Genomic DNA, 25,532 nt, shown 5'->3' with positions numbered 1-25,532 from the left:
CACAAGGATCTTCACTCAGTCCAACCCTCTTCAACGTCTACATGAGCCCCCTCGCATCAATCGCACGCCAACACAGCCTCAACATCATCTCCTACGCCAACGACACCCAGCTCATTCTCTCCCTCACCAACGACCCCACCACCGCCAGAGCCAACCTACATGAAGGGATGAAAGACATCACCGACTGGATGAGGAACAGCCGCCTTAAACTGAACTCAGACAAGACGGAAGTCCTCATCCTGGGATCATCACCCTCCGCCTGGGACGACTCCTGGTGGCCCCCGGCGCTGGGCACCGCTCCCAAACCAACGGACCACGCACTCAACCTGGGCTTCATCCTGGACTCCTCCCTGTCAATGACCAGACAAGTCAACGCCGTCTCATCCTCGTGCTTCAACACCCTGCGCATGCTCCGCAAGATCTTCAGATGGATCCCCACTGAAACCAGGAAGACCGTCACCCAGGCACTCGTCACCAGCCGACTGGACTACGGGAACACCCTCTACGCCGGAACCACAGCCAAACTTCAAAAAAGACTCCAAGGCATCCAGAACGCCTCCGCCCGACTCATCCTGGACATCCCCCGACACAGCCACATCACCGGACACCTGAGAGACCTGCACTGGCTCCCCATCAGCAAGAGAATCACGTTCAGACTCCTCACCCACGCACACAAGGCTCTCCATGACCTGGGCCCCAAATACCTCAACGACCGCATGACCTTCTACACGCCCACCCACCAGCTACGATCGACCAGCCACGCACTCGCCACCACCGTACCACGCATCCGCAGAGCCACCGCCGGAGGAAGATCCTTCTCCTACCTGACAGCCAAGACTTGGAACTCCCTCCCCACCCACCTTCGGCGAACCCAAGACCATCTCTCCTTCAGGAAGCAGCTCAAGACCTGGCTGTTAGAGCAGTAACATCCCCCTCTCCCAGCGCCTTGAGACCCTCCCGGGTGAGTAGCGCGCTTAACAAATGCCGTGATTGATTGATTGACCATTTCATGCATTTCTTCCCGTGCAGGAACAGGGGGTGCCGAAATACAGGGGGGGAACACAATGTGCCCCTCTGCATGCACCCCCATGCACAGAGGAAAGATGAGTCCCTCCTAGGGCCTCTATAGTTTCCTTACCGCCACCCTTTTTCATGGCGGGCTCACCGCCATGAAAAGGAGGGCGGTGAGGAAACTCGTAATACGCTCGGCATTGTCGCAGCGCCACCACCAGCATATTACTTCCTCGGACCGCTGTCATACTGCCAAACTCCTAATAAAGGGAGTGGACAGCCAGTCTGGCGGTCCATGGATTGCCACCGCGACTAACCGCCGTAGTCTTAATCAGGCCCTTAGTATATTAACATATAGTATAATTTATATATTTGATGTTTGATGTTTTAGTGAACATCAAAAACATTTCAGTATATTAAATACAGTGATTCCCTAAGAATATATTAAGAGTCATGTTTGCCCATGTTTCTTATTGTCTTACAAAAAAGACAAGTTGAAGACAGGAGGAGCTCGAAAAAAGAACATCATAATTTCAGGTTAAACACCCAGTTATTTTTAGGGCTGTCTATAGGTGACAATTCACTCACCTCCCCGATATAGGACCAAGATTTAAAGATGCAGGATTATATCTGGATTGTGACGGGCCCAAAAAATCTGGCCAATAATCAAAATTTATGACTACAGCCAACTCTGCTAAACTGATTTACTCCAATCTTGGCATAATGACAGAGCTTTGCAAAGAAAGTGTGCTTTTATTCTTTTGGTGTAAGGTACTGATTACAAGTTTGGAGGTCTTCCTGCTGGCTGCCATGCCAGCTCCCAGTAGGAGGACTGCCAAAGCTGTAGTCAGACCACCCGGTGGATTAGAAGTTGAATCCTGGCAGGCGGTGCGTGCTGCGGCGGTCCTACGGCAGTGGCTTTCTAAGGCTCAAAGGAGAGCCTTAGAACGGCACCAGAATGGGAGCACCTCAGCACATTCCTGCAGAGAAAGAAATGCACCATGTTGTGCATTTCCTTCCCGTGCAGCAACAAGGGGTCCAGAAATACAGGGAAGCACAACATGTGTCCCCCTGCATACAAGCCCATGGACGGAGGCGACAGGGGACCCTGCTAGGTTCCCTTTAGTTGCCTCAATGCCACCCTTTTCATGGTGGGCTCACCACCATGAAAAGGAGGACGGTGAGGAAACTCGTAATATGCTCGGCGGTGCCACAGCAAGCACTGCCAGCATATTACTTCCTGGGGCTGCTGCGCTACTGCCGCAGGATTATGGATCTGTGGTGGTAGCAGCGGTCCAGTGGCAGTCCAACTGCAAAACTTGTAATACGGCGGGTGGACCACCAGTCTTGCGGCTCATGGACCGCCACCTCGACTATGGCATTCCAGTGTACTGCCGTAGTCTTAATCAGGCCCTGTTCAGTAGTTTGAGAAATAAGCATTTCCCACCTTTGTATATTTTGGCTATTTAATCGTGGAGGATTATTGGATGTGATCCACAGATATCTGCAATCTAAATATTAAACAAGCATTTACAATGCAATGGTCTCGGCATTGGTAAAATTAGAGCTATTGGCATTGCTCATGACATTATTTTTGTTTATGTTTTTGTTTTTAAAACATTTAAAGAAACGGCATTGTCATTGAGCAATGCCAATAGCTCTAACTTTAACAATGCTGAGACCGTTGCATTGTAAATGCTTGTTAGCTCATTCTTGTGGTGTACAAAAGTGAAATTGCAAGTCCCGGAATGCAATCTACTGTTGACTAAAACACGGTTGTCACTCACAACCTACTTTACAGTCACGTGATCCTAGTTAATCAAGCTTCAGGTGTCTCTGGATGGATGGGCCGTTTGTAGTGACCGCGAGATTGTCTCTCTCTTGGAGCCTTTTATTTTCCAGTTGTGTGCCCCTTTGTCGTACCGTGCTGCCATGCCGGACACACATACAGCCTCCTGGGGTGTGGCTGGTGCGCCCCCTGATAATCTTTCACCGAGCAGGCGTAACGGCCAGAGCTGCCCACATTGCAACTGGGGTACCTGATTCGAGTCTCGGCTTCGACTCAACATCTGTCCATGTGTAACGTAACTGGTGCTCATGTAAAGCGCTCTAATACCTTCGGGTCGAGTTCGCGCTATATAAATCTGCAAGAAGAAAAGCATCCTGTGATTCTGGTCAAATCACTTTATCTCCCCCTGCCTACCCAAAATGAATGTATCCTTTTGAAACGTAACTGGTGCTCATGTGAAGCGCTCCAATATCTTTAGGTCGAGTTGGCACTACATAAAAATTGCAAAAACTAAACAAACAGAAAACAGTAAAACATTTGTTCTCCTATAAATTTATCCAATCGTGTGGTGTTGGGGAATCTGTATCTATCTGATAATGATCCCCTGCCGTTCCTTCCCTCGTAGCCAATCATTAACGCCGAACCAATTAGCGCCTTATTCAAAGTGCCCACCCTCTCCCCCACGGGCCTGCAACTTTGGCTATGCTAGCGAATTCCATTGAAAGTCACCCCACCCCCAGCACTCACAAAACAATGGTGCAAACTGGACAGCGCAAGACCTGTTAATTCCTTTAGCTGATGGCCCTTTTCTCCGCCCCTCAAACTGAGACGGACAGTTGGCGTTCGCTGCCTAACACCGACGTACTGGGATTTGGGATTTTTTTTTCTCGAGAAGGCGCTGAGCGTGCAGACTATGGTGCCCAGGATTGCCAAGGAGGTTTCTTACTCATCCTGTCTTTTTTTCTAAATGACCGATAATGGGTTTCAGCCTGATTGTACGCACTTTTTTAAATATCAGAACAAATGCGAAATATTTAAATGACTGGATCCGGAAATGAACTATTTTTCGTCGCAACAATAATAGTAATTTTTCACCCACACGCCTATGCTCTGCGGCACACATTAAAGATTGCACACTTGCAAATCTATAGAAGAGACATCGGTTCCCTTTTCTGAGAGGAAACAAACTGCGGGCAACCATGTGGCATCGAATGTGGACAAATGTAAGTCAGTGACGAAATATTCAGTTGGCGAGCCTGTGCGCGACAGGTACAGAATGACGTCATCGTGAGGTGCAGTTCCCAGTTATATCCAACATCTCCAGCTGTCCACGGATAATTAGCCACATCGTTTGCACGCGAGGCCAGTGTTTACAAAGCGAAAAGCTCGCCTTCGAGGCCATGACTGCACAGTGCAGTGGAAGCCGGATTTAACTAAAAGAAGGCTCGCCCGGAGCTTATAACTAGGCATTCCATTTCTGAGCGATGGTTACAGGGGTACAACACCGACCCTTTACAGATGCCCACACACCAGTGCCCACCCCATTAAAGGCGTAAGCACCCTCACCTGGCATCATCGTCCCGAGCAATGAGAAGGCGCATGTGACTGGTGGCAGAGGCAGCTCACAGGATATCCACAGCCCTAAGGAGAAAAAACAAGCCGAGGGCACCGGAAGACACCACCGCCTTTCTCCGAGGCAGAGCAGAAATGCCTCGGAGAAACGCAGCGTCCTTTTCGGATTCGGGGGCGTGTTTTGCTGTTGTCTCCTCCCTGAGACTTCTCGCAAAAAACACGCCCCCCGATCCGAAAAGGACGGGGCCTAATAGGAATGACTGACCTCTTCTCCAATGGCTGGCCAGCATTCAAGAGGCCAGCCAATGGAGAACAGGGGAGAAGAGGGGCGGGTTCAAGCCCCTCTTCTCCAAGTCATTAAATCTCGGAGCGAGACTGCGCAAGCGCAGCCTTCGCAGCCGAGACCTAAAAATAAAGGTCGACAACTGAATGAGGGAGCCTTTTTACCATTGTCCCTTAGCAGTGAATTATCGGATTGCCTAGCTGCAAGAGAAAAAATTCTCTTGTGGCTGCCATTTCAGGACAAGGAGCACAGCAACTGGAAAAAAATCACAAGGGTCATATAAGTGGGCAGGGTGAAAACACCCTCACACCGAGGCCTGAGTGGGGGAGTGCCCTCAAAAGTGTCCCCTATGATTTAATTATAATAAAAAATAAATTGCAAGGCCCACAGATCATTTTTTATATTAGTTCCCCAACACCTCATTGTGGTACCCAGGAGCCGCAGTGTCGACAGGTGCCGGGGTCTGCAGTAGTGACAGGTACCATGGACCAGGCACCACTGTAGATTTTGCGGTTTAGCAAAGCCCAAAAAGGATCCATGAACGGGGAAAGTTTCACGTCTGAATAACGGAAATGTAGGACAGGCATCACCGACCTATGTAACACCATTCGGTGTTTACTACCATGGATTTGGAACTGGGAAACTCTGGAAGCAGCGGTGTGTTTTACAGAAGTTTGCAATGGTTCCGCAGTGCCTGGGATGAAACTTTACCCGGGATTGCCATACTTAAACAGGATCCGCAAATCCAAAAAAATGTATTAAAACACAGAGCTGACAAAGCCAATAAACATGGCATGGGTTGCAGGGCCTGTCGGTAGGCCTTGGGTGTGCGTAGTGGGGGTTGGCTGCAAGGGGCGGGCCTGGCACTGCAGCAGTCCACGTAAAGCAGCCTCCTCAATTAAAAGGACATAAATTTCAAAAACCACAGTTAAAAATTGAGGTATGGTTCTGGCTCAAACGTGCAAAGCCAATTAAAGTTGACACTTATGGGGGATATTCTCAAGAACGTGTGATAAACATCACAAAATTAACTTAACGCAACTCTGCATACCGCAGTCTATCGCGGGAAAACAACGCCATGTTAACGGAATATTCTCAACCCGGCGGCACCATGCGATAGTCCCTCGATAACACGTCAAATGACTGTGTTAATATCAACGTGAAGACTATTATATGGCCACAGAAGTGCCCCCATTTATGTATAACTGTTGTAATTTTAATAGAATTATTGTATTGAGTGACTATATATTGCACATTTGTACTTTATAATTTTTTTACTTTGTGATATCTTGAAACATTAATAATAAACATTACTGTGTAATTTTTAATTTGTTGTGGCTACACTAATTTGACACCCTTAAAGTACAACATATTTGACCTACTAATTGCCTAGGAAGTTACTGTTTCACTGTGCATTACCCTGTCCTAGGAATTTTATTTTCTCCAACTCAGGGGGTCCTAGTTAATCACGCATTAAAATCAATGCGACGCCGCAAAAATGCAGAACACGAACGCGAAAAAAGTTGCGATGACGCCAATTGCTATACAAAAATCAGCGAAAACCAGCCACAGGCCTGCAATTCCCATGTGTCAAGCGGGTAAATGCACTATAAAAGTAGAAAAAAAACATACAAACAAAAGCCACACCACAGCGAAGCACATTGGAGGTAGCCAGGTCAAGTACCGGCAGACAACCAGAACCCCACAAGACCCCGGAGGACCAGCCTGGGACCTCGGGGTCAGGCAAGGGCAAGGACAAGAAGAGTAGGAGGAAGCGGTTCAGTCCTCTGTAAAACAGGATCCTGATAACAGAGGTGATAGAACACCATCAACTACTGTTTGTCACCTCCACTGTGTCACTGGCAACTAAAAATGGAATATGGCAGACCATCGTGGATAAGGTGAATGCAGTCGGAGTGCTGAAGAGGACAATGGAAGCAGAAACTCGCAAACAACTGGAAGGCAGCAATACAGACTGGAGGTGGGAGCCCAGTGCCACATGAGGAGCTGGACGACATGGAGGAAATGGTGTCCACAGTCCTCAGTGGGGAGACGGTGGCCGGAGTTGGGGGACCGGACACTGCTCAACATGACCGGACACAACAGCACCAGGGTGAGCAATGACCAGGGCCTGAGGGGACGGGGGGAGATGGATACAATGGCACACATGCACAATTAAGTAGAGCATATTTGCAGACAAACCATGCCCCAGACCCCCAACTCCCACCAAGAGACCAATGTACCCAAGTATACAACATCTCAGCACTGTATAAGCACAGAAGTCAAAGGCACACCACATGGAAGGGAGAGGGGCAGCAAAATCAGAGCTGTAGGGGCGAATCACCCAAAATGCAGCACACACACATAACATGCAGAGCACATCAACATTGACAATGATGTGGTACAAACCGCAACACGTCCACAAACGAACAGAGGACACAAATGGTGCCGCATGTGTTTAGAAACTGGCCAATCACATGTGGCATTGCAGGGAAATATGAGTTGATAATGTACAAGTACAAACACACATCCGTAATGTTGGCGAAATGTCCACTGTCCCGCATCAAATAGGCAGCTCCTCACAAACAGCCACAATGTACACCGTCATGCAGTCTGTATGTAAACATGTACAATGCGACAACATACATGTGAACACAATGTTAAACTGCATCTCCCCTTCACATTGTAGAGGGACAAGCAACACCTCCTGCAGAGCAGCCTGAACCTCTCTTCTCTGATGACGAAGAGGACCACCACACCTATGACACCGACGCCTTCCAAGAGTTCATAGACAGCCTCCGCACCCCACCTTCAGGGGCATGGCAGCCCAGCTGCCTCGATGAGACCCCACCCCCTTCACAGGCCACACAGCAGGCAGCACCCACCACCACGGCTGCCTCCCAGGACCCCCTCGAACAACACATGGCCTTCCAATGCCGTGTGTTGGGGTGCCAGGAGAAGCTGGCTGAACAGGTGCAGGTCGGGTTCGACCTCATGGCTGCCAAACTAGATGCCATACGTAGGTATCTAAGTCCCATCAGGGACCACTCACAGTCCCTAACGGACACCCACAATCCGCTCCATGCTTTCCAACGGACCATGGCTGACATCGCTGCAGTCCTGACTCTGAGACAAGAACGACTGTCTAGTCAGAGTGGCTCCCGTAATCTCACCCAGGAGTTGGGACATATGCGGAGGTTAATGGAGACCATGGAGCTAATACAGGCAGAAAGAGCGGCTGCCACGGCTGCACACCAGCGAGAGGTAGCTGGGTTCCTCAATGACCTCAAGACCATCCTCATTGCATTGCTACCACAAGGCCTGGCGCTGATGCATGCTGCTGTTGCCACTCCATCCACATCTCTGCCCCTGAAGTGTCAGTGCCACACAGTGCTGGAGACAGAACACCACCACCCACATTTGAGGCACATGAAACAGCAGAGGACGAAGATGCGGATGTATCTGACTTCCTGGTAAGAACACTGTAGCATTCATCTCCGCCATATGGCCGGTTTCTGCTTGGTTCTGCCCTCTGCATCATCACCTTCCACTGTCCCCCAATACACTCTGCGACACTCACCTTGGACCTGGATATGGACTGTTATATCCTGGTTGGTCCCAAATGACACAGCATTCAGACTGCGGACTGAGCTCACCCCCTTCCGTTGAACATGTCATTCCCTGAAGGACTCTGGCTGGCCCTCCATGGGCCAACAATGTAAAGTGGGGTTAGCATGGCCCTGTACTGCTCCAGCTACAACACCCCACTGAATGTGCATGAAACATTCATATTCACACAGATGTGTCATGTCTATGATCTTTCAAGTGTGGAAGTATCCATTGATAACACCAACAATATGTCTATGTACGCTGTATTGATGCCGATTTGTTTTTGTATTTGTATAATGCAAATTGAAAAAACAAGTAAAAAAAAAAAAAAAGGGTGGAAGTATGGATGAATGTAGGGTCAGTGACTCCCTCTTACATCCATGTTGCTTATGTTGTGGGACTTGGGCCACAGGGTAACCCATTGCCGATTAAGGTCTGGGTGGCGGCAGCACCACAACAGTGACACATACATCAGTTACTTTCTTGTCTAGCCCAGGACGGAACCAAGCCCAGAGCCCCTGGGTCATTGTTCACACCCTTACGCTGGACTGGCATATGCCAGGCCAGCCCACTACGCTAATGCTGACAGGGGACGACGACAACGCTACATGTCCCAGGTCTTCCTTGTAGTGATCTGCTGATCACAGGTCTAGTTGTCAGCATGCCACAGCCACTCCCTCACGGCTGGTTTACACCCACCCAGCACACGCGTCGCAGGACATGCCCGGGCGCACGTGCTAGACGCTATTTCCACTCTCTATCTGGGTGTGTCCGTGTGCTTATCATTTATGCATGAGGGCCTAAGGCCCTTCCACAGCACATTACCCAGGGCCGGAGGTTACATGATGGCGTCCGCACCATGATAACCAATCATAAAGGGTCCATAACTTGTGGGTCACAGACTTGGTGGCACCGTACACACTGTGGCCCGCACAGGCACACCACCACGGTATGGTGACTTTTGGGGCACTGAGATAGGGGCACCTTAACAGGTGGAGGAGTGTGGCTCAATGGTTAGAGCAGCAGACCCTGATGCAGAGTTCTGGCCCGAGACCAGGGTTCAATTCCCGCCTCGGCGGGTCTTGGGCTTAATTTCCTCGGACCTGTTAATTCTCGCCTCGGTGCCTATTCTAATCATGGGTCCCACGATGCAACTCTGGGCAATAGCTTGCTTAACCTCCACAACGGCCCCAACAGCGCTAAGATGCCTGGCCTCACCCTGGGGGTGCCCAGGAGTGGGCACTTCACAGGGAAAAGGCGAGGAAGGGTTCCACAGCGGTATGTGTACAGCGCCTTGAGACCCCCTTGGGGGTGATACGTTGCGCTATATAAGCACTACATTACATTTAAGTGCTGAGCGGGTGTGCAACTTGCGATGATGCCCCGTCCTGGCGGTCCGGGCTGCTAAGGATTTGTGTGCGCTGCTGGACCGCACTGTAGGCCTGAGCCAGCAGGCAGCGCGGGCCTACCGCACGTGGCGTCGCCTCGCGGAGTTAGTGGCACCTGATAGGGCTGAGCGGGTGTGCAGCCTGTGATGATGCCCTGTGCACTGATATGTCCTCGGCCATTGCGATATCAAGACCCAGAATCAAGTGTGTGACCTGGTGGCCCGCGTTGCGGGGCTGCATGATGTGGGGGCTGCAAGGTCGCAGGCCCCGGGCTTGGAGCTTGCACCTGCACGTGGTGAGCCCTCTTGGAGAAACGACGGTGGCGGAAGGTGAGCAGTGAGGCCTAGGTGCGCAGGGGCAGTCAACGGTGGGCGGCGGGAGGGGCTGGGGTGCAGCAGCCTGTGTGCGCAGGGGCGGACATGCGATGATGGCGTGTGCAATTGTCTGTTCTCTGCCATTCCTAAATCTGGACTCTGTTTCAGATAAGGGACCTGGTGGACTGCAGTGTGTACCGGCACGTGGTTGTAGACACGCCGGTGGCAGCAGGTGAGCAGTGAGGCCTGGGTCCGCAGTGTCGGCACTACCTCTCTTCCTTTCTCTGTCTCTCTCCCTCTCTCTCTTTCTCTTTCTCTCTTACTCTCTCTCCCTCTCTTTCTCGCTCTCTCTCTCTTTCTCTCGCACTCTCTCGCCCTCTCACTCTCTCTCTCTCTTTCTCTTTCTCTCTCACTCTCTCTCCCTCTCTTTCTCTCTCTCTGTCCTTTGATGAGCGCATGTCGCACCTTCTTATCTTGAGTTTTGTCTTGCAGGTTGTGACTTACAGATTGTCCAGAGATGACCCACCATGGCTCTTCGAAATAGTTTATTTTATGTTTCATTTCAATAAAATGTTCTGTTTGGTAATTCGAAGATGACTGAGTGATTCCCCTTTTTCCGACCTCACATGCATGTTGAGTGTTGTACTTGTGCCACATCAGGCGACGTGTTTTGTTCATGTTTCGTAAAGTTGATGTCACATATCTTTGTCGGGGGTGGGTCCGGGGGGGGGGGGGAGTTGCGGGCCTGGGTGTGGTGGGGTGGGTGTTGTGGCCCTCTTGGGTGTCCGAGCTGCATGATCGTTGGCGCCATGGCATCTGTTGTTCTTCTGGTGTGGCTCTGTGCTGGGTTCCTTTTTCTGGTGCAGGTTGTCGTCCGACTTTACACCAGGTCAGAGCAGGTGTTAAATTCCTGCTGCAAACGCGCCTTATCGCCTGATTTGTGATCTTATCGATGATCTGGCTGGTTGTTGAGAATGTTGCGAAGTGGTGTGTTTGCTGCTTTTAGCACGGGAATGCCTAATCTGCATCTCATTAGTGTTAGTTGCCGGGGTCATCTGTGGCTATGTTTTTTTAGGCTGCTATCGCAGGTAAACTTGTGATATGGGCTGTTTGCACCGGCTTGTGAATGGGGCGATAAATGTATCGCCAATTTGGCTGCGATAATGTGCCGATAACTCAGCGATACGTCCTTGAGAATATGCCCCAATGTTCAGCAACACACACAACACATTCCATAATTCGCTCCGCCCACCAAGCTCAAAACACCAATTTACCAACAGAACATAAAACAAATGAAAGAGCTAATGAGAGCAACATGGCAAATGGGGCAAGTTGTGTTTTGTGTGTTGCTAGACATCACTGGTAGTGATATTGTGAATCTGAGCTAGATCGGTAAGCATGACAGTTTTTCACTAGTGTTTTTCCGTGCACACGAACAAGTTACTTATCTTTGGGACTCTCGTGCTGGTGGATTCTCTAGCAAGCTGCAGATTCCTCACCCTGTGATTAACTCCAAATGCCAGACTAGATCCAGAGATTTCTCCCAACATTTCTACTGCTCACCAGCAGGTGGCGTAATGCTGTTAAGTGTTGCCTCCGTCCCACCCTGGAAGTAACGCTGGACCACAAAATAAGTGCCACCCCTGTGTGCTGACGACAGTTGCTTTTTGGACTCTGCACCATCAAAAGCAGAGCTTACTGACTGATCAGATTTGACAATGTGTAGATCTCTAAATTGCATAACTGAATAGGCAAAGTCTCCCTCTTACCAGACCTTGCTATCAAGACAATAGTTCTTTGTGAATGTATGAATTTACAGCCATGTTGCAGCCTGGCAGATTTATGTGTAAGTTTGTGTATTGTATTTCTATGGCGCGAACCTAGCCAAAAGGAAGTGGTCAAAGATGCCCATAAGGTTAAAGAGTAATAGGAGAGGAAGCTGGTATGAGGGATGCTTAATGCAATGTGATGGAGTGTTCTTTAAAGAGATGGGCCTTCTAATCTTTCCTAAATCGAAACAGCGTTGGGGCGGCCCTGATGAATAAAGGGATGTTGTTCCAGATCTAGCTGGAAAAAGGCAGATGTTTTAATTTCTTACACTTCTCATTCTACAGTGTGATGGTGTCCTGGCTGTGGGCTTGACGAGAACCATCCAAGATGGTGAGCTTGTCTGCAGATAAGCCTGGGTGCTGGTCTTTATAAATGAGTCAGCTGGTTTTGAAGATGGGGCTTTCCAGCAAGGGGAGCCAATGGATCTGTATCAGGACGGGGTGATGTGATCCTGTTTCTTCGGGTCCTGATTGAGTTTTGCAACAGCATGTAGGATGCCCCTAAAGGGAGCCATGTAGTTCATGGAGTAGGGCATTACCGCTCTTAGGATGAGAAAGCGTGAAAGCTTGAGCAGCAGTTCAGAAGTTGCTTTCTGAAAGAAATAGTTTGACTTTCTTTAGATGAGAGAGCAGATACCAGGCCTTTTTGTTTTTTTTGGCAATGTGTTCCTTGCAGATGAGGTTGGCGACCAGAGTGAATCTTAATAGTCTTGGAATCCTCTTCATTGATGAACTGTCGTTCTTCCCTCATGTACATAAAATGACCAAATCTGCATTTTGTCATCTTGTCCATTCCCATTCGATTTTTTGCATTTTGTTTACTTTGTTTTTAGCAGGTTTGTTCTTCTCCTGTATTCATCACTACCTTGAGCCTCCCCAATCTCGATTGCCAATCAGCTGGGCTGGGTTTGTGACTAGGGATTTAGAGAGGCCATGCTCCCCACTGTTCTCTAATATTTCCACCTTCTACCAATCTACCTAATCTCTCCTCCCAAGGCATCCGTGTGAAGGTTGAAGAGGTTAAAGTTGTCTTCTGTTTTGTGTTTGCAATATGGGACTCATATGGCTAGGAAGGGATTTAGCCAAACCCTTGCATTGTTCTACCACACTGATCCTTCCCTGATCCTCTCCCATGCCACTAACTCTCTTCCCAGAGCTAACCTTATGCCCCACACATTTCCACCAATTTCTGTCACCAACTTCTTGGGTTCCCTGGTAACACTCCGCTCTGTGCTGCGTCATCATCACTCCTAGGCGGACCCTCATACTCTGTGTACCAAAGGGACTTCTGTGGACAGCTCTATTATTGCTCCTGATGCGGTCTTAGACCCATGTACTGTACTCATCTGCCCGATTGCTGTAATACTGGATCCAGAAGGTTGGGCCTCTCTTCCCTCTGGGTAGACTTTGTCTGGTAGATATCATGTGGTTTAATAGGGTCTTTAGGGGAGTTGGGCCTCCTTGGCTTCGAGGTGGACTCCTGCAGGCTCCAGGAGAGTTGGGCCTCTGTTGGACTCCATGTAGCATAGACCATAGTGGACTCCACTGAACCAAATGCTAATCTCTCGTTGGCGTCCACAACTATAGTTTATTGACCTCTTCAAGAAGGTAGGTGTGTGTACCTTCCATTGCCTCACTCTGCCATATCTCATGCTTATGTGCACCATGTTTGTACCACGTCTTTCTTCTCCATACCCTTCACCCAACACCTTCCATGAAGACCAAGCTACATCCAATGATCTATCAACAATGTCCTTTGAAAGGGGGCCCAGGAATAGGATTAAAACCAGAGCTCTTCGCTACCTCGTCCCTCATCACCTCGTCAGGGATTTGAAGCACTAGGGAGTTTGAAAAATCTGCTGTGACCTGCAATTCACAATTTTATCTTCTGAAAAAGTCAACGTAGTCTCCATTCTTTAAAGGTAACGTATCCTCCATCCTTTAATGGCAACGTATCCTTCATCCTTTAAAGTCAACGTATCCTCCATCCTTTAAAGGTAACGTATCCTCCATCCTTTAAAGGTAACGTATCCTCCATCCTTTAAAGGCAACGTATCCTCCATCCTTTAAAGGTAACGTGTCCTCCATCCTTTAAAGGCAACGTGTCCTCTATCCTTTAAAGGCAACGTGTCGTCCATCCTTTAAAGGCAACGTATCCTCCATCCTTTGAAGGCAACGTGTCCTCCATCCTTTAAAGGTAACGTGTCCTCCATCCTTTAAAGCCAAGGTGTCCTCCATCCTTTAAAGGCAACGTATCCTCCATATTTAAAGGCAACGTGTCCTCCATCCTTTAAAGGCAACGTGTTCTCCATCCTTTAAAGGCAAAGTGTCCGCCATCCTTTAAAGGCAACATATCCTCCATCCTTTAAAGGCAACGTGTCCTCCATCCTTTAAAGGTTGGTGAGTTGTATAACAGATCAAAGTGCCTAAAATCAGCAAAAGTGTGGCTTACAGCATTATTTTAAAATCAAGTTAATATTATCGCCTTAGTAGCAAAAGGCTAGCCTTGGTATGCAAGTATCAATAGTTCTGTATAGTAATGCTTGGTAAGCTATCCCCGGCACCATTACGTGAATCAAGGAAAATATAGTTAGGCCTTTTGAGGATTGCCATAATTTGCTTTGACAACAAAAAGGATTGGCAAAGCCAATTGTTAGGCTGCTGCGCTGGTTAACTATATATATATTTTTATTGCACCATATGCCATAAAATAAAAAGAAGAAAAATAAAAACATGCCCCTACTCAAACGTGGCAGCCATGTGTTTGCAATAAAAAATTACAATAAAAAAACCATTGCTTATACATTTAGGAGACCAGTGCTGGTGCTTCCTAGCAAACAGGTGTACTTAGCACATCATAGAAAAAAGCATTCTTATTGACACAAAGAAAAGTTGCTATTGCTTTGGAATTATGGTAACATAAAGACATATCCTAAATGCACAGGGATGACTAGAAAACCTCAAAAAGGCTAAAGAATGGAAATAAAAAAACACACAATAAAGTATTGTTCTGCTAGCTCTGGCACTGAAGCAAACTTGTTTGTCGGCGGGTCAGCACATGTCATCACTCACAGTGCAAGGGAGCCAGTGGCTGAAGTTTGCTGCCCCATTGCCTCCAAGCTGAGGTGGGCAGAAGCTAAATGTGAATGGTAGCTGAACAGACCAATGGCTGTGGAGTACCTCTTAGTATGTATATATGTTAAAGTATGTCTATATGTAAGTATTTTAGATTTTTTTTTTATTTTCATGAGTATGGCGGGAACTGCTAAAGTTGTCTCGAGGCCAGAAACCACACACTGAAATTCATGAAGAAGGCCTATGGAAAGCGCCAAGAACATTCTTAAAACTACATGGCGCATCTCTGAAACTGGCTGGGATAGCTTGGCTAGCTTGCTTCAAACTGGATGGAATATCTTGGCTAGAATCCCTAAAACTAGAGAAGCCATCTAGGCTAGTGTGACAGAAAATGGATAAGGCATATTGATTAGCATCCCAGTAACTACATCGGCAGTCCCGGGTGGCATCACGGAAACTCGATCAGGTATGAAGAACCCTGCAACCGGATCTTTGCCAGCATCCATGAAAACAGTCAGGGCATCTTGCCTAGCATTTGTGAATCTAGATGGGGCAAAACTAAAACTGGATGAAATATCCTGTCTAGCAATCAGGATACTGCATCGGGCATCTTGGATAGCATCTTGGATATCTTTGCAGAATCTGGACAGTACGTCTAAGATAGTCTCCCCAGAATTAGATGGAGCATCTTAGCTTGCATCCCTGAAACTGGGTGGGACATCTCGACTAGCATCTCTGAAACTGAGTGGAATATCTGGACTAGCATCCCAGAAACTGGATGAGTCATATCTGTTATTACCCCTGCATGGGGCATCTTGGGTGGCATCATTGAAACTCAACTGGGTATCAAAAACTCTGTAACTGGATTCTTGCTAGCATCCTTGAAAACAGATAGACGACCTTGACTAGCATTCGTGAAACTACGTGGATTGTATGACATTACAATGCATGCTCCTACCATGCATGCCTTTACCATGCAGCCTTTCCCATACATTCCTTCACCACGCATTTACATTGAATAACATTACAAGTCCCTTTACCACGCATACTATTACCACGCACGTCTTTAGCCTGCAGTTTCTTAAATTACATTTTGATTTTTTAAATGAAAAATAAAAAGCACTACAATCAATACAATTACATTAAATTAACATATTAAAGTACTTTTCTTTTCTACTTCCCTCGAGCTAAGCACCATAAAAAATAGCTTACAATTGTATTGCGCAACACAAAAATAACAATATTATATACGAAGCCTTGCAAGGCTTCTTTTGCATAGTCTTGAAAAAACTTATAATTCTATACCACTGTCCTCAACCAATAACAAGAACACACATGGGGATGATTACTATGTCGGGCACAATTGATTCTACCTGACACTGTCTCGTAATCGGGTCCAACCTACCTCTGGTCGGCGGTCCCAACCACTTATTTGGATGCGACCGAACACTGTTTGGTCACATTTCAACATTTCCCTATGGGAGCCTGTGTTACTGCCGTAAATCAGCCGTAGTACATGTTTTCATAGGGAAATGGGAAGTGGTGTTAATCCCTGCACCAGGGGAGCACCATAAGTGCCCCCACAGCCCCCAACCAGAAGCTGCACACACAAGGGGGCCCTGTGAGGGGCCCCCAAACACACTTTCCAACAGAGTTTCCATGTCGGAAAGCCCGGCATGGAAACCCTGCCGGAAACCGTGCATCGTAATCCCAAGGGCAGAAAGGCCGTCCTTTGGGATGATGGGCTGGCCTCCGACTGGCCGACGGGCTCCTTGAGCCTGTCGGAAGCCAGCCAGGATGTCCGGCCTGTTTCAGTTCTCACTGGCTCATTCATAATCAGCCGGTCGGAATTGAAACCGACCACCATCATATTAAGCCCCATAGAGAAGAAGGTAAAAAAGCATGTTAACAATCACTTTTACTAAAAGTAAATGTATAGGGGCTCATTAGGATGTCAGTGAGACTGACACCGACAGCATGTCTGTGTCAGTCACACCGACATCTGAAGCAGAGGTCAGAGCGCCACATTACAATGCGGTCGGTTCGACCGCTGCGGTTCCGATGGCACCGCCGTAGGGATTACAATGGCCCTTTCCAACGGCCTTTCAATGGCGGTCCGATCCCCAGGGCTCATACCTCAGCCCAATATTCTTGAACATCTACATGGCCCGCTCGACCACGTCACCCGACTGCATGACCTCAAAATCATCTCCTACGCCGATGACACCCAGCTGATCCTATCCCTCACCAAGGACCCCCTCACCGCCAAAACCAACCTCCACGAAGGAATGAAAGCCATCGCCGAGTGGATGAAGAACAGCCGTCTGAAGCTAAACTCGGACAAGACGGAAGTCCTCATCCTGGGCTCCAACCCCTCGGCCTGGGAAGACTCCTGGTGGCCGACTGCACTGGGAGCAGCGCCAACACCCACCAACCACGCACGCAACCTAGGGTTCATCCTCTACTCTATTCTCTCCATGACAAAACAGGTCAACGCCGTCTCACCCTCCTGCTTCAACACCCTCCGCATGCTCCGCAAGATCTACAGGTGGATCGCCACCGAAACGAACGGTCAGCCAGGCCCTCGTCAGCAGCAGGCTGGACTACGGAAACGCCCTCTACGCGGGAGCCTCGGCCAAACTCCTGAAACGACTACAATGCATTCAGAGAGCCTCTGCACGCCTGATCCTCGACATCCCTCGCCGCAGCCACATCACACCCCACCTGAGAAACCTGCACTGGCTCCCCATCAACAAGAGGATCACCTTCAAGCTCCTCACCCACGCACACAAGGCACTACACAACACCGGACCAGCATACCTCAACAGACGACTCACCTTCTACACCCCCAAACGCCAGCTCCGCTCCGCCGACCTCGCCCTCGCCACCGTCCCCCGCATCCGAAGAGCGACCTCCGGTGGCAGATCGTTCTCCCACATCACCGCTAAGACCCCATCCTCCTACGGCAGACCCAGGACCTTCTAACCTTCAGAAGACTACTCAAGACCTGGCTATTCGAGCAGTAGCAGCATCCCCCCCAGCGCCTTGAGACCCCCACGGGTGAGTAGTGCGCTTTACAAATGTTCTGATTGATTGATTGAAAGCCTGTGGGAAACTGACTTTGGGGGCCCCTAGCAGGGCCCTCGTCTCTCCGCAGCCTCTGGTATGAGGCCAGGGGGGCACCGCAGGTGCCCCCACAAACATCCATGCCCCATGTGGCAAGCACCAGGAGGTGCGTGCCACAGGGTGCAGGTATATTTAAAAACATGCCTTTTGGCTTAGGGGCTTGTGCTGCGGCCCTTTTCCGGGCTACAGCACAAGCCTTAATGCCAAAAGGCATGTTTCCAACCGCTTCCACGGTGGTCGAATCCTAATTAGGCGGTTGGGCCAGTCCCTTTACCGCAACGATGCCAGTCGGACGCTCGTTAAACCAGCATCGTAATTAGGGCCTTGGTCATATATTACTTCACACTAAAAAGAGGATTTCAAGGGTTATTTTGTTGTAAATTGTTGTACAGCCTTGAGGAAGGTATACAAACAGAAGACCACCATTTTGTGTTCAGTGGTACACTGATCTCTGAGGCGATCACAAGCATTCTTGAGAGTTGGCTATTGAGAAACTAATAAATCTGAAAACAGTGGCACTTACATTCCAAAGAAAGTAATGCTTTAATTAAAAATATATTTAGGAAAGGTTCACATATTTATAATAAATTTGAAATCTAAAATAAATATATTTTTTAAACAGCCTAAATGTACATCTGCAAAGAAAAACTTATTTTGCACAATGGTGTTTATTGTTAAAGGTTGTGCTTAAAAGATCTCCAAGAAGTATGTAGAACAATGTATACATTTCATATTATATATTTTTTAAATAAAATCACCTTGTTATAACTACGTAATATGTTTAAATAAAATAATAAGCTGTAATAAAATATTTTTTTTTACCAATAATAATTATTGAAAATACAAGAAGGATGTCATTGAAGGAAGCAAGCATGCAAGGTTTGCAGAAAGCACGGCCCAACAGAATAATGCAGAAACACCGCCATCCTGGATAACAGAAGAATACACAGGTAAGTATTTTTTCCATAAAGAACCAAAATTACAGGCCCGCGGTCTGCCTGAGTGCGACTTATATAACTGCACTCGAGAAAACCCGTCCGCGTCCAACGCAAACTTCTAGGAGGCCGGACCAATGCAGTGGGACGCAAAAGACTACACCGCATTCCCTGCCTCACCCATCCTCCTTGCTTTTGGGTGTTCGGCTGCAGCCGTGACAATTAATAACACCTTCTTTCTCTTTATAAGAACAATAATCAAGGATATTTTTTTCTTCTTTTAAATAAATATACTTTTTCAGTTCTTGAAACAATGGCAAGCAAAAATTAAACTGAATATGTATTGTCTGAAAAGGGAAATTATTTTGAAAAATATGATGGAGTTATTTATAATATGGAGAGATTAACTGAGCCAGGTCTTATTGGAGGTATGTTGATTATTTCTCAACCTGCTGCAAAAGCAGAGCGATTAAAGTTGGTGATATTGTAGAGTATAACCACTCTGCCTCTACCACAGAGTTAGATGAGAAAAGGTACACCACATCAGAGCACTTGCAGCCGCCTCTAATGAACCCTGTGGTTACAGTTCTAAGGAAGGTAGTCCGGAACATTCCCATTCATGTGGCTGCTAATTTGGCCACAACCCCAAATTTAAGAAGAATGGTGCAACAACAAAAACAGGTGAGAAAACCAAAACTAACTATCCTTCGCACATATTTGGTGGCTGTTAGAAATTGGATTTCTAGTTGGCTAAGGCTTGCGCCAAAGCCAGGCAGAAACCACCACTCTAGTCAGGGCAAGGAAGTTACACGCCAAAGATAACCCCTGCTCACCCCCTTGGTAGCTTGGCACGAGCAGTCAGGCTTATCCCGGAGGCAATGTGTAAAGCGTTTGCGCACGCACACAGCACCAACACCCTAGGTACACCACAAAAGGAACTCCACAGAAGGTTATATATAAAAATACCCTTGGTATTGTCATAAATACATTAGAAACATAAACGCATAGTTTACACTGTGCCAACTGGCACTGGGCAATTTTTACAGGGGACTATTTACACACGACAGGGCCAATGGGGCCACTGTCAAAACAATCACAGATCACCACTTGGAAATGTAGCACAAATAGTAAATGTAGAGCACCACCAGTAACTACTGGTACAAGTTAGGAACACACTATGCAGTGATAATCACATTAGGCATAAAACATATTATGCAATCAGCATCACATCAGGCGCTAACCACTTTATGTGCCAACTTAGAACTGTCCGCCCTATGTCCAGTAAAGTCAGGGCGGGCTGCAATAGCAGCGAAAGCAAAGTGTGCCACACTCGCCTAAACGTGGCAGCTGCCCACTAATTGCTGGGCAGCTGTAGAAATGAGCATGGGCACCAGCGTGCCCTCTGAGCCCCTCTCTAGGACTCCGTCACTAGTTTGAGCAATGTTGCAGCTGCCCTCTGCCAGGTGGGGCAGCTGGTGACAATGGCACTGGCACCACGGTGTCACAGAAGCCCCTAGAACCAAAATGAGCGCAGACTCTACTGAGCCCAATTACGGCCCCAAGTCAGTACTGTCTGGAGTGGGGGGGCCCCATCCTGGGCTTGCTCTGCAGTGTCACCAGGGAACCAAATTAGCCCCGTTACCTTGTAGACACGCAGCTGCCCGCGGCCATGCAGTGCAGCTGCACTTAGGGAAGCAAAAATCAGGACTAACCTTGGCGCTCCCTATGTACCCTCGTGGGGCTTGCGGGTGGCCCCGGGGGTCGAAAAAGAACAGCGCGGCCCGGGATCAGGGAAACTCTGGTCCCTTAGGCACTCACCCGCAGTCAGGGCCATCTCTGTGGTCGGCAAGGCTCCTGCGGAGTCTCCATGCCCCTCTCCTCCTTAGCGGGTAAGATCAGTACTCGCAGGACATCACCTGGCACACGGAGGTCGTCCAGCCCGGAGCGAAGTCTCGGCCGTCCCCGTCTTCCAGTGCAGGTACTTGGGGTTCTCCTCTTCGGTATGGGAGCCCTGAGGGTTGGTCGCCAGTGCGGGGTAGGCTCCCGCCTGGTTTCTACTGGCACTTCCTCTCTGCGCGACTCCGCCCCAGTCAGCCGGAGTCGCCTGACTTCCGGTATTCTCAGCAGCGGCTCACGCAGGCAGGACATGGACTGGCGGGCTGGGCTCCCGCTCCGGTCCTGAAAAGCACAAACCCGCAGGGTGGGCACCCACTCACCAATGCAGACAAAATGCGGGGTGGGCACCCGATCCACTTCCTGGCAAAATGCGGGGCAGGCTCCCGCTTCTCAAGGGAACGCGAATGCGGGGTGGTCTCCTGCTGCGGAAGTGGACAGTAACCAAAAAAATGCGGGGTAGACACCCACTAGAGAGCAGAACGTGGGGTGGCTCGATTCCCAGAAAGGCAGGAGAAGCCCATACGATGCAGCCTTGCGCTGCAGTCCACCAGCACTCCTCCAAATAAAAGTAAAGCACTCTCAGGCGCTTCTCCAAAAAGGACAAAATAAAGTGCTCACAGGCTCTTGGAGTCCCAAGTCCAGGGACAAAAATATGGAACGCTCTCCCCAGTAACAAAGAGCACAGCGCTTCTTCCAGATAAAGGCAAAGTTCAGGGGGGCACATGGCAGGGCTCAGGCAGGCCAGCACACAGGGCCCTCCAGCAGGGAGGCAGTCCCTTGTGGCGGTTCATCCTGGAGCCCAGCAGCAGCAGCCCCCAGCGTTAGGACCAGCCCAGTAGAGAACATTTTCATGCGGTCACAGCCCCTTCTTTTATACACACTTTTCCTTTGTTCACCCAGCACAGGGCTGGGGAAAACCAGATGCAACTGGTTTGTGGGGAGCTTTGGAGCACTTCGGTGTGCTCAGCTCCTCTCTCCATTGTCAGGTGGGGCTAGGTGCTCAGACGCACCACAGGGGCGGAGCTAGCATTGTGGAGGGAAGGCACAGTCCTATTCAGGTCCCAGGTGCAACTCCTCCCTCCCATCTGCGTGCAGAACTCTCTATTCACCACTGGGCTGACTCACCCTGGCTCCTGGAAATCTCCACACCATCCAGCACCTGTCAATCACAAGCCAGACATGCACTTCACATCAGGCAGGAAGATGTGGAAATTTAGTTCGTATCTGAACATTATCTGCGCCATCTTGTCTCTCCCCAAGCGCCACACGCAGAAAACGCGCGACGGCCATTTTAGGCGCCATGGTCTCATTGCCGATCGCCAGCGCGTCCCTCAGGCGCTGCAAACATCTCCCGCGCGCCGGCCACCCCCCCGCTCTCTCATACATGGGCCATAAACCCTCTCCTTCTGCGCGACCCTGCCATGGAACCACATCCCGCGCCTGACCAACACCTCCTTTCATCCCATACATGGTCATACATCCTTTTGATAACCCCCTTCCTCTGCGCCCGATTGTCCGTACCGATCCCAGGCCATCACCTAGCCCTGCGGATGCAGTTTATTGCCCCTACTGTAAGGGAAACACCTCACATCAAAGGGATTGCAGTAGATCAAGGCCCCCACCCCCTGAGACCCGACCAGTCGCACACACCCCCGGGAATTGGCGGAATGTCCAGCTGTGTGATAGCCATCTCCTACTGTGGGTGGGGTGGGGACTTCTACTGTAGATATGTGTGGGAACGAGCTTGAAGTGGGAATTCCAAGGATGTCTTTCCGTACATCAAAGTCTCAACAAGAATGTGTCACGTGTAATAAAGCAATAAACTTGTGTATAAGAGGCCAGGCCTCAGAGATGTGGTTAGAGCACCTCGAGACGATACCTTGCTGTCCGAGCTGATGTGTTCTGCTCCGACGGAATAAAACTTTGTTTCCTGCCTTCCAGTCTCCGGCGCCTGCATCTTTTGTTGGTTAATTATCGAATGGTATAAGAGGCGATTACCGCCGGGCAATACTTGAAAGGTTATCGACTGAAACTGCCGCTACCATTTAACAATTGGCGTCCCAAACATGGGGCCCATCAGCGACACGTGGATCCAAACGGGAGAGGTCCCGATGACAGAGTGAACGACTGCAACGATCGGGAAGAGCTCCTGCCCGATAGACCCTCGTCTGGCAGCCGATCATCCGAACTTCACTGGTTCCGAGCAGACCTCTCTCGAGTGATCTACGGTCCTGACTGGGAACCATCAGGAGTGCCGCGGCAAATGCGGAGAGTAGAGGACGATCAGGCGCTGAAGGCGGAAGACGAGAAACTGTCCATGCGGTCCGGGTAAGGTCGTGTAACACGACAAATTGCGAAACGATTGATTGATTGATTGAAAATACTAGTATTGCTTATTTGATTGTTCTTTTTGAGATATTCGCTGCCTACAAACGGGGAAGAGTAGAGATACTCTCTCTCCCTTTGCAGATAGTGAAGGGTAGGTAACGCGGACTTTTGTCCCCCTTTGTAACCTGTCGTGCCTATTTTTCTCCCCACTGATTGATTGACCGAACATTGATTGTTTTGACGAATAGTGCTTTTTGAGATATTCGCTGTTTGCAAATAACGTAGAATAGAAATATTCTGTCTAGTCTTTGAAGATAGTGAAGGATAGGTAACGCGGACTCTTGTCCCCCGTTGTAACCCGTCGTGCCTATCTCTTTCTCACCATTTGATTGTTTGAATGTACGAACACTGGTTGTTCGATATTGGTTCTTTGGAGGTATTCTCTGCTTACAAATAACGTGGAATACAGATATTCTGTCTAGTCTTTGCAAGCAGTGAAAAGATAGGTAGTGCAGACTTTTGTCCCCGTTGTAACCCGTCATGCCTATCTTCTCCCCACTGATTGGTAGTTGGTTCTGCCTGGACCGCTTATTAGAGATGAACCATCCGGCTCCACTGGAAGGCACCCCTAATAAGGACATGTTTACTAAATATGGACTAGTCGCTGTAGCTTATAGCAAACTATGGCATAAAAATCGCTATAGAAAAACAAAAGGAATCGAGCAAAACCAGTAGGCCACTGGTGGGATCCTTTTGACCCTGCAAAAATAAGAAACACTAGGAAATAGCCCTTCGCGAAAAATATGAAACTAGGGGAAGGAGCCAAGCTCATGGTCGAGATGGCCACGAGGTAGCTCGGCCCCGTCGCTCTCGCTGCCTAAGCATGTCTGCCCTACCACCCACCCCGCCCAATAAAACGACAAAACCCTACACAAATGGAAGTCTGCTGATACCCACCATCGGCGTCGCCGAACTGGGCTAGATCGCGCACAATTGGGCTATGTCTTTTCTGGTTATGCAGTAACATCTTTGTGCTCGTTGCCAGATTACAAATATGTACAACACTCCAACAAAGTAGTATGATTAAAACGCTTTAAAACTTGTAGGTATATGCGACACTCCAACAGGGTAAACACGTTAAAACACTCTTTTTAAACAACTATTTACATGGCAGCCTGCTGCAACATCCATCCCAAAGCATTCACCGTCCACGTGACACAGTCCCTGCCCCTCCCTCCTCGGAGTAGAAACATTGGGCTGCTTTGGTCTGTCTTTTAGTAGGCTTTGGGCTATAAAAAAGGCCTACAAAATCCATCGGCCTGTGAGGCGGCATCAGTGGCGGACTGTTGTGCGAATAGGCCGGAGGCAACACGACGCGCCGAGATCCGGACGGCACCGAGGTGGTGTCCAGCAAGTTGTTGCGCTGGTCTGGCCATCCTACAATGCGGCGCCGAAAGACGGCGTGGGGTGCCCTGGGGGGAGGCGACGCGAACGGGCCTCCCCTGCCTCCCAAGGTGGAGGCTCCTCAGTTGCAGTAGGGCACCCCTTAGAGTTTCACTCGCCGACCAGCTGGGAGAGCACCCCTTAGCGTTTCACTCGCCGACCAGCTGGGAGAGCACCCCTTAGCGTTTCACTCGCCGACCAGCTGGGAGAGCACCCTTTAGCGTTTCACTCTCCGACCAGCTGAGAGAGCGCCCCTTATCGTTTCCCTCGCCGGCCAGCTGCAGCAGGAAAGCCATTAACGTTTCACCTGCCGGACGACCACCCAGGCGGAGGTTCCTTTCTGCACCAAGTTTCCATTAGCGTTCCACCCAAGAAGTGGGACCCCGCAGTTGGTTGGTCGGGGGACCCACTCCGGTGGCTGTGGTGGAGAACTGCTGCTGCCACAGGACTCTCAAAATGGCGGCCGGCTCTTCGGATTCGGGCCTGGTCCACTAAGATGGCCCTGGGCTACCTTGGAACTCGGAAGCTTGCCTGCTCGGGCATGGGCCCCATCCTTGAAGACGTCCTCTCAGCTTTGCAGATTCTACGGGATTCATTGGCCCTCGACTCCCGCGGACTTCCGGTGGGGGCAACCGCCACTATTGCTCGATCATTCCACATTAACTTGTCTTTGCCCCGGGCGGCAGCCACCTTGTCCCCATTTGGTGCCGTGAGAGAGACTGACTCAGGGCGTCGGCAGAGAGACACGCCTGCTGTCCCGCTCTCCGAAAGGACCACGGCGTCGCTGCGAGATGGTGGTGCCCTCATGCTGACGCCAGCTTCTGTTTGAATTACCAGGAGACACTGTAAACTACCAACTCGAATCAGTTCCGGTGGAACCTCAGCATGACCCGGTAGAAAAAAAAAACTTTGCTTTCCCCACCTTCGAGTCACG

This window comes from Triturus cristatus, chromosome 2_1 (assembly GCF_964204655.1).
Source record: "Triturus cristatus chromosome 2_1, aTriCri1.1, whole genome shotgun sequence".
Taxonomy (NCBI): Eukaryota; Metazoa; Chordata; class Amphibia; order Caudata; family Salamandridae; genus Triturus; species Triturus cristatus.
The sequence above is the reverse complement of the archived record's forward strand: the minus strand, read 5'-3'. Positions refer to the sequence as shown.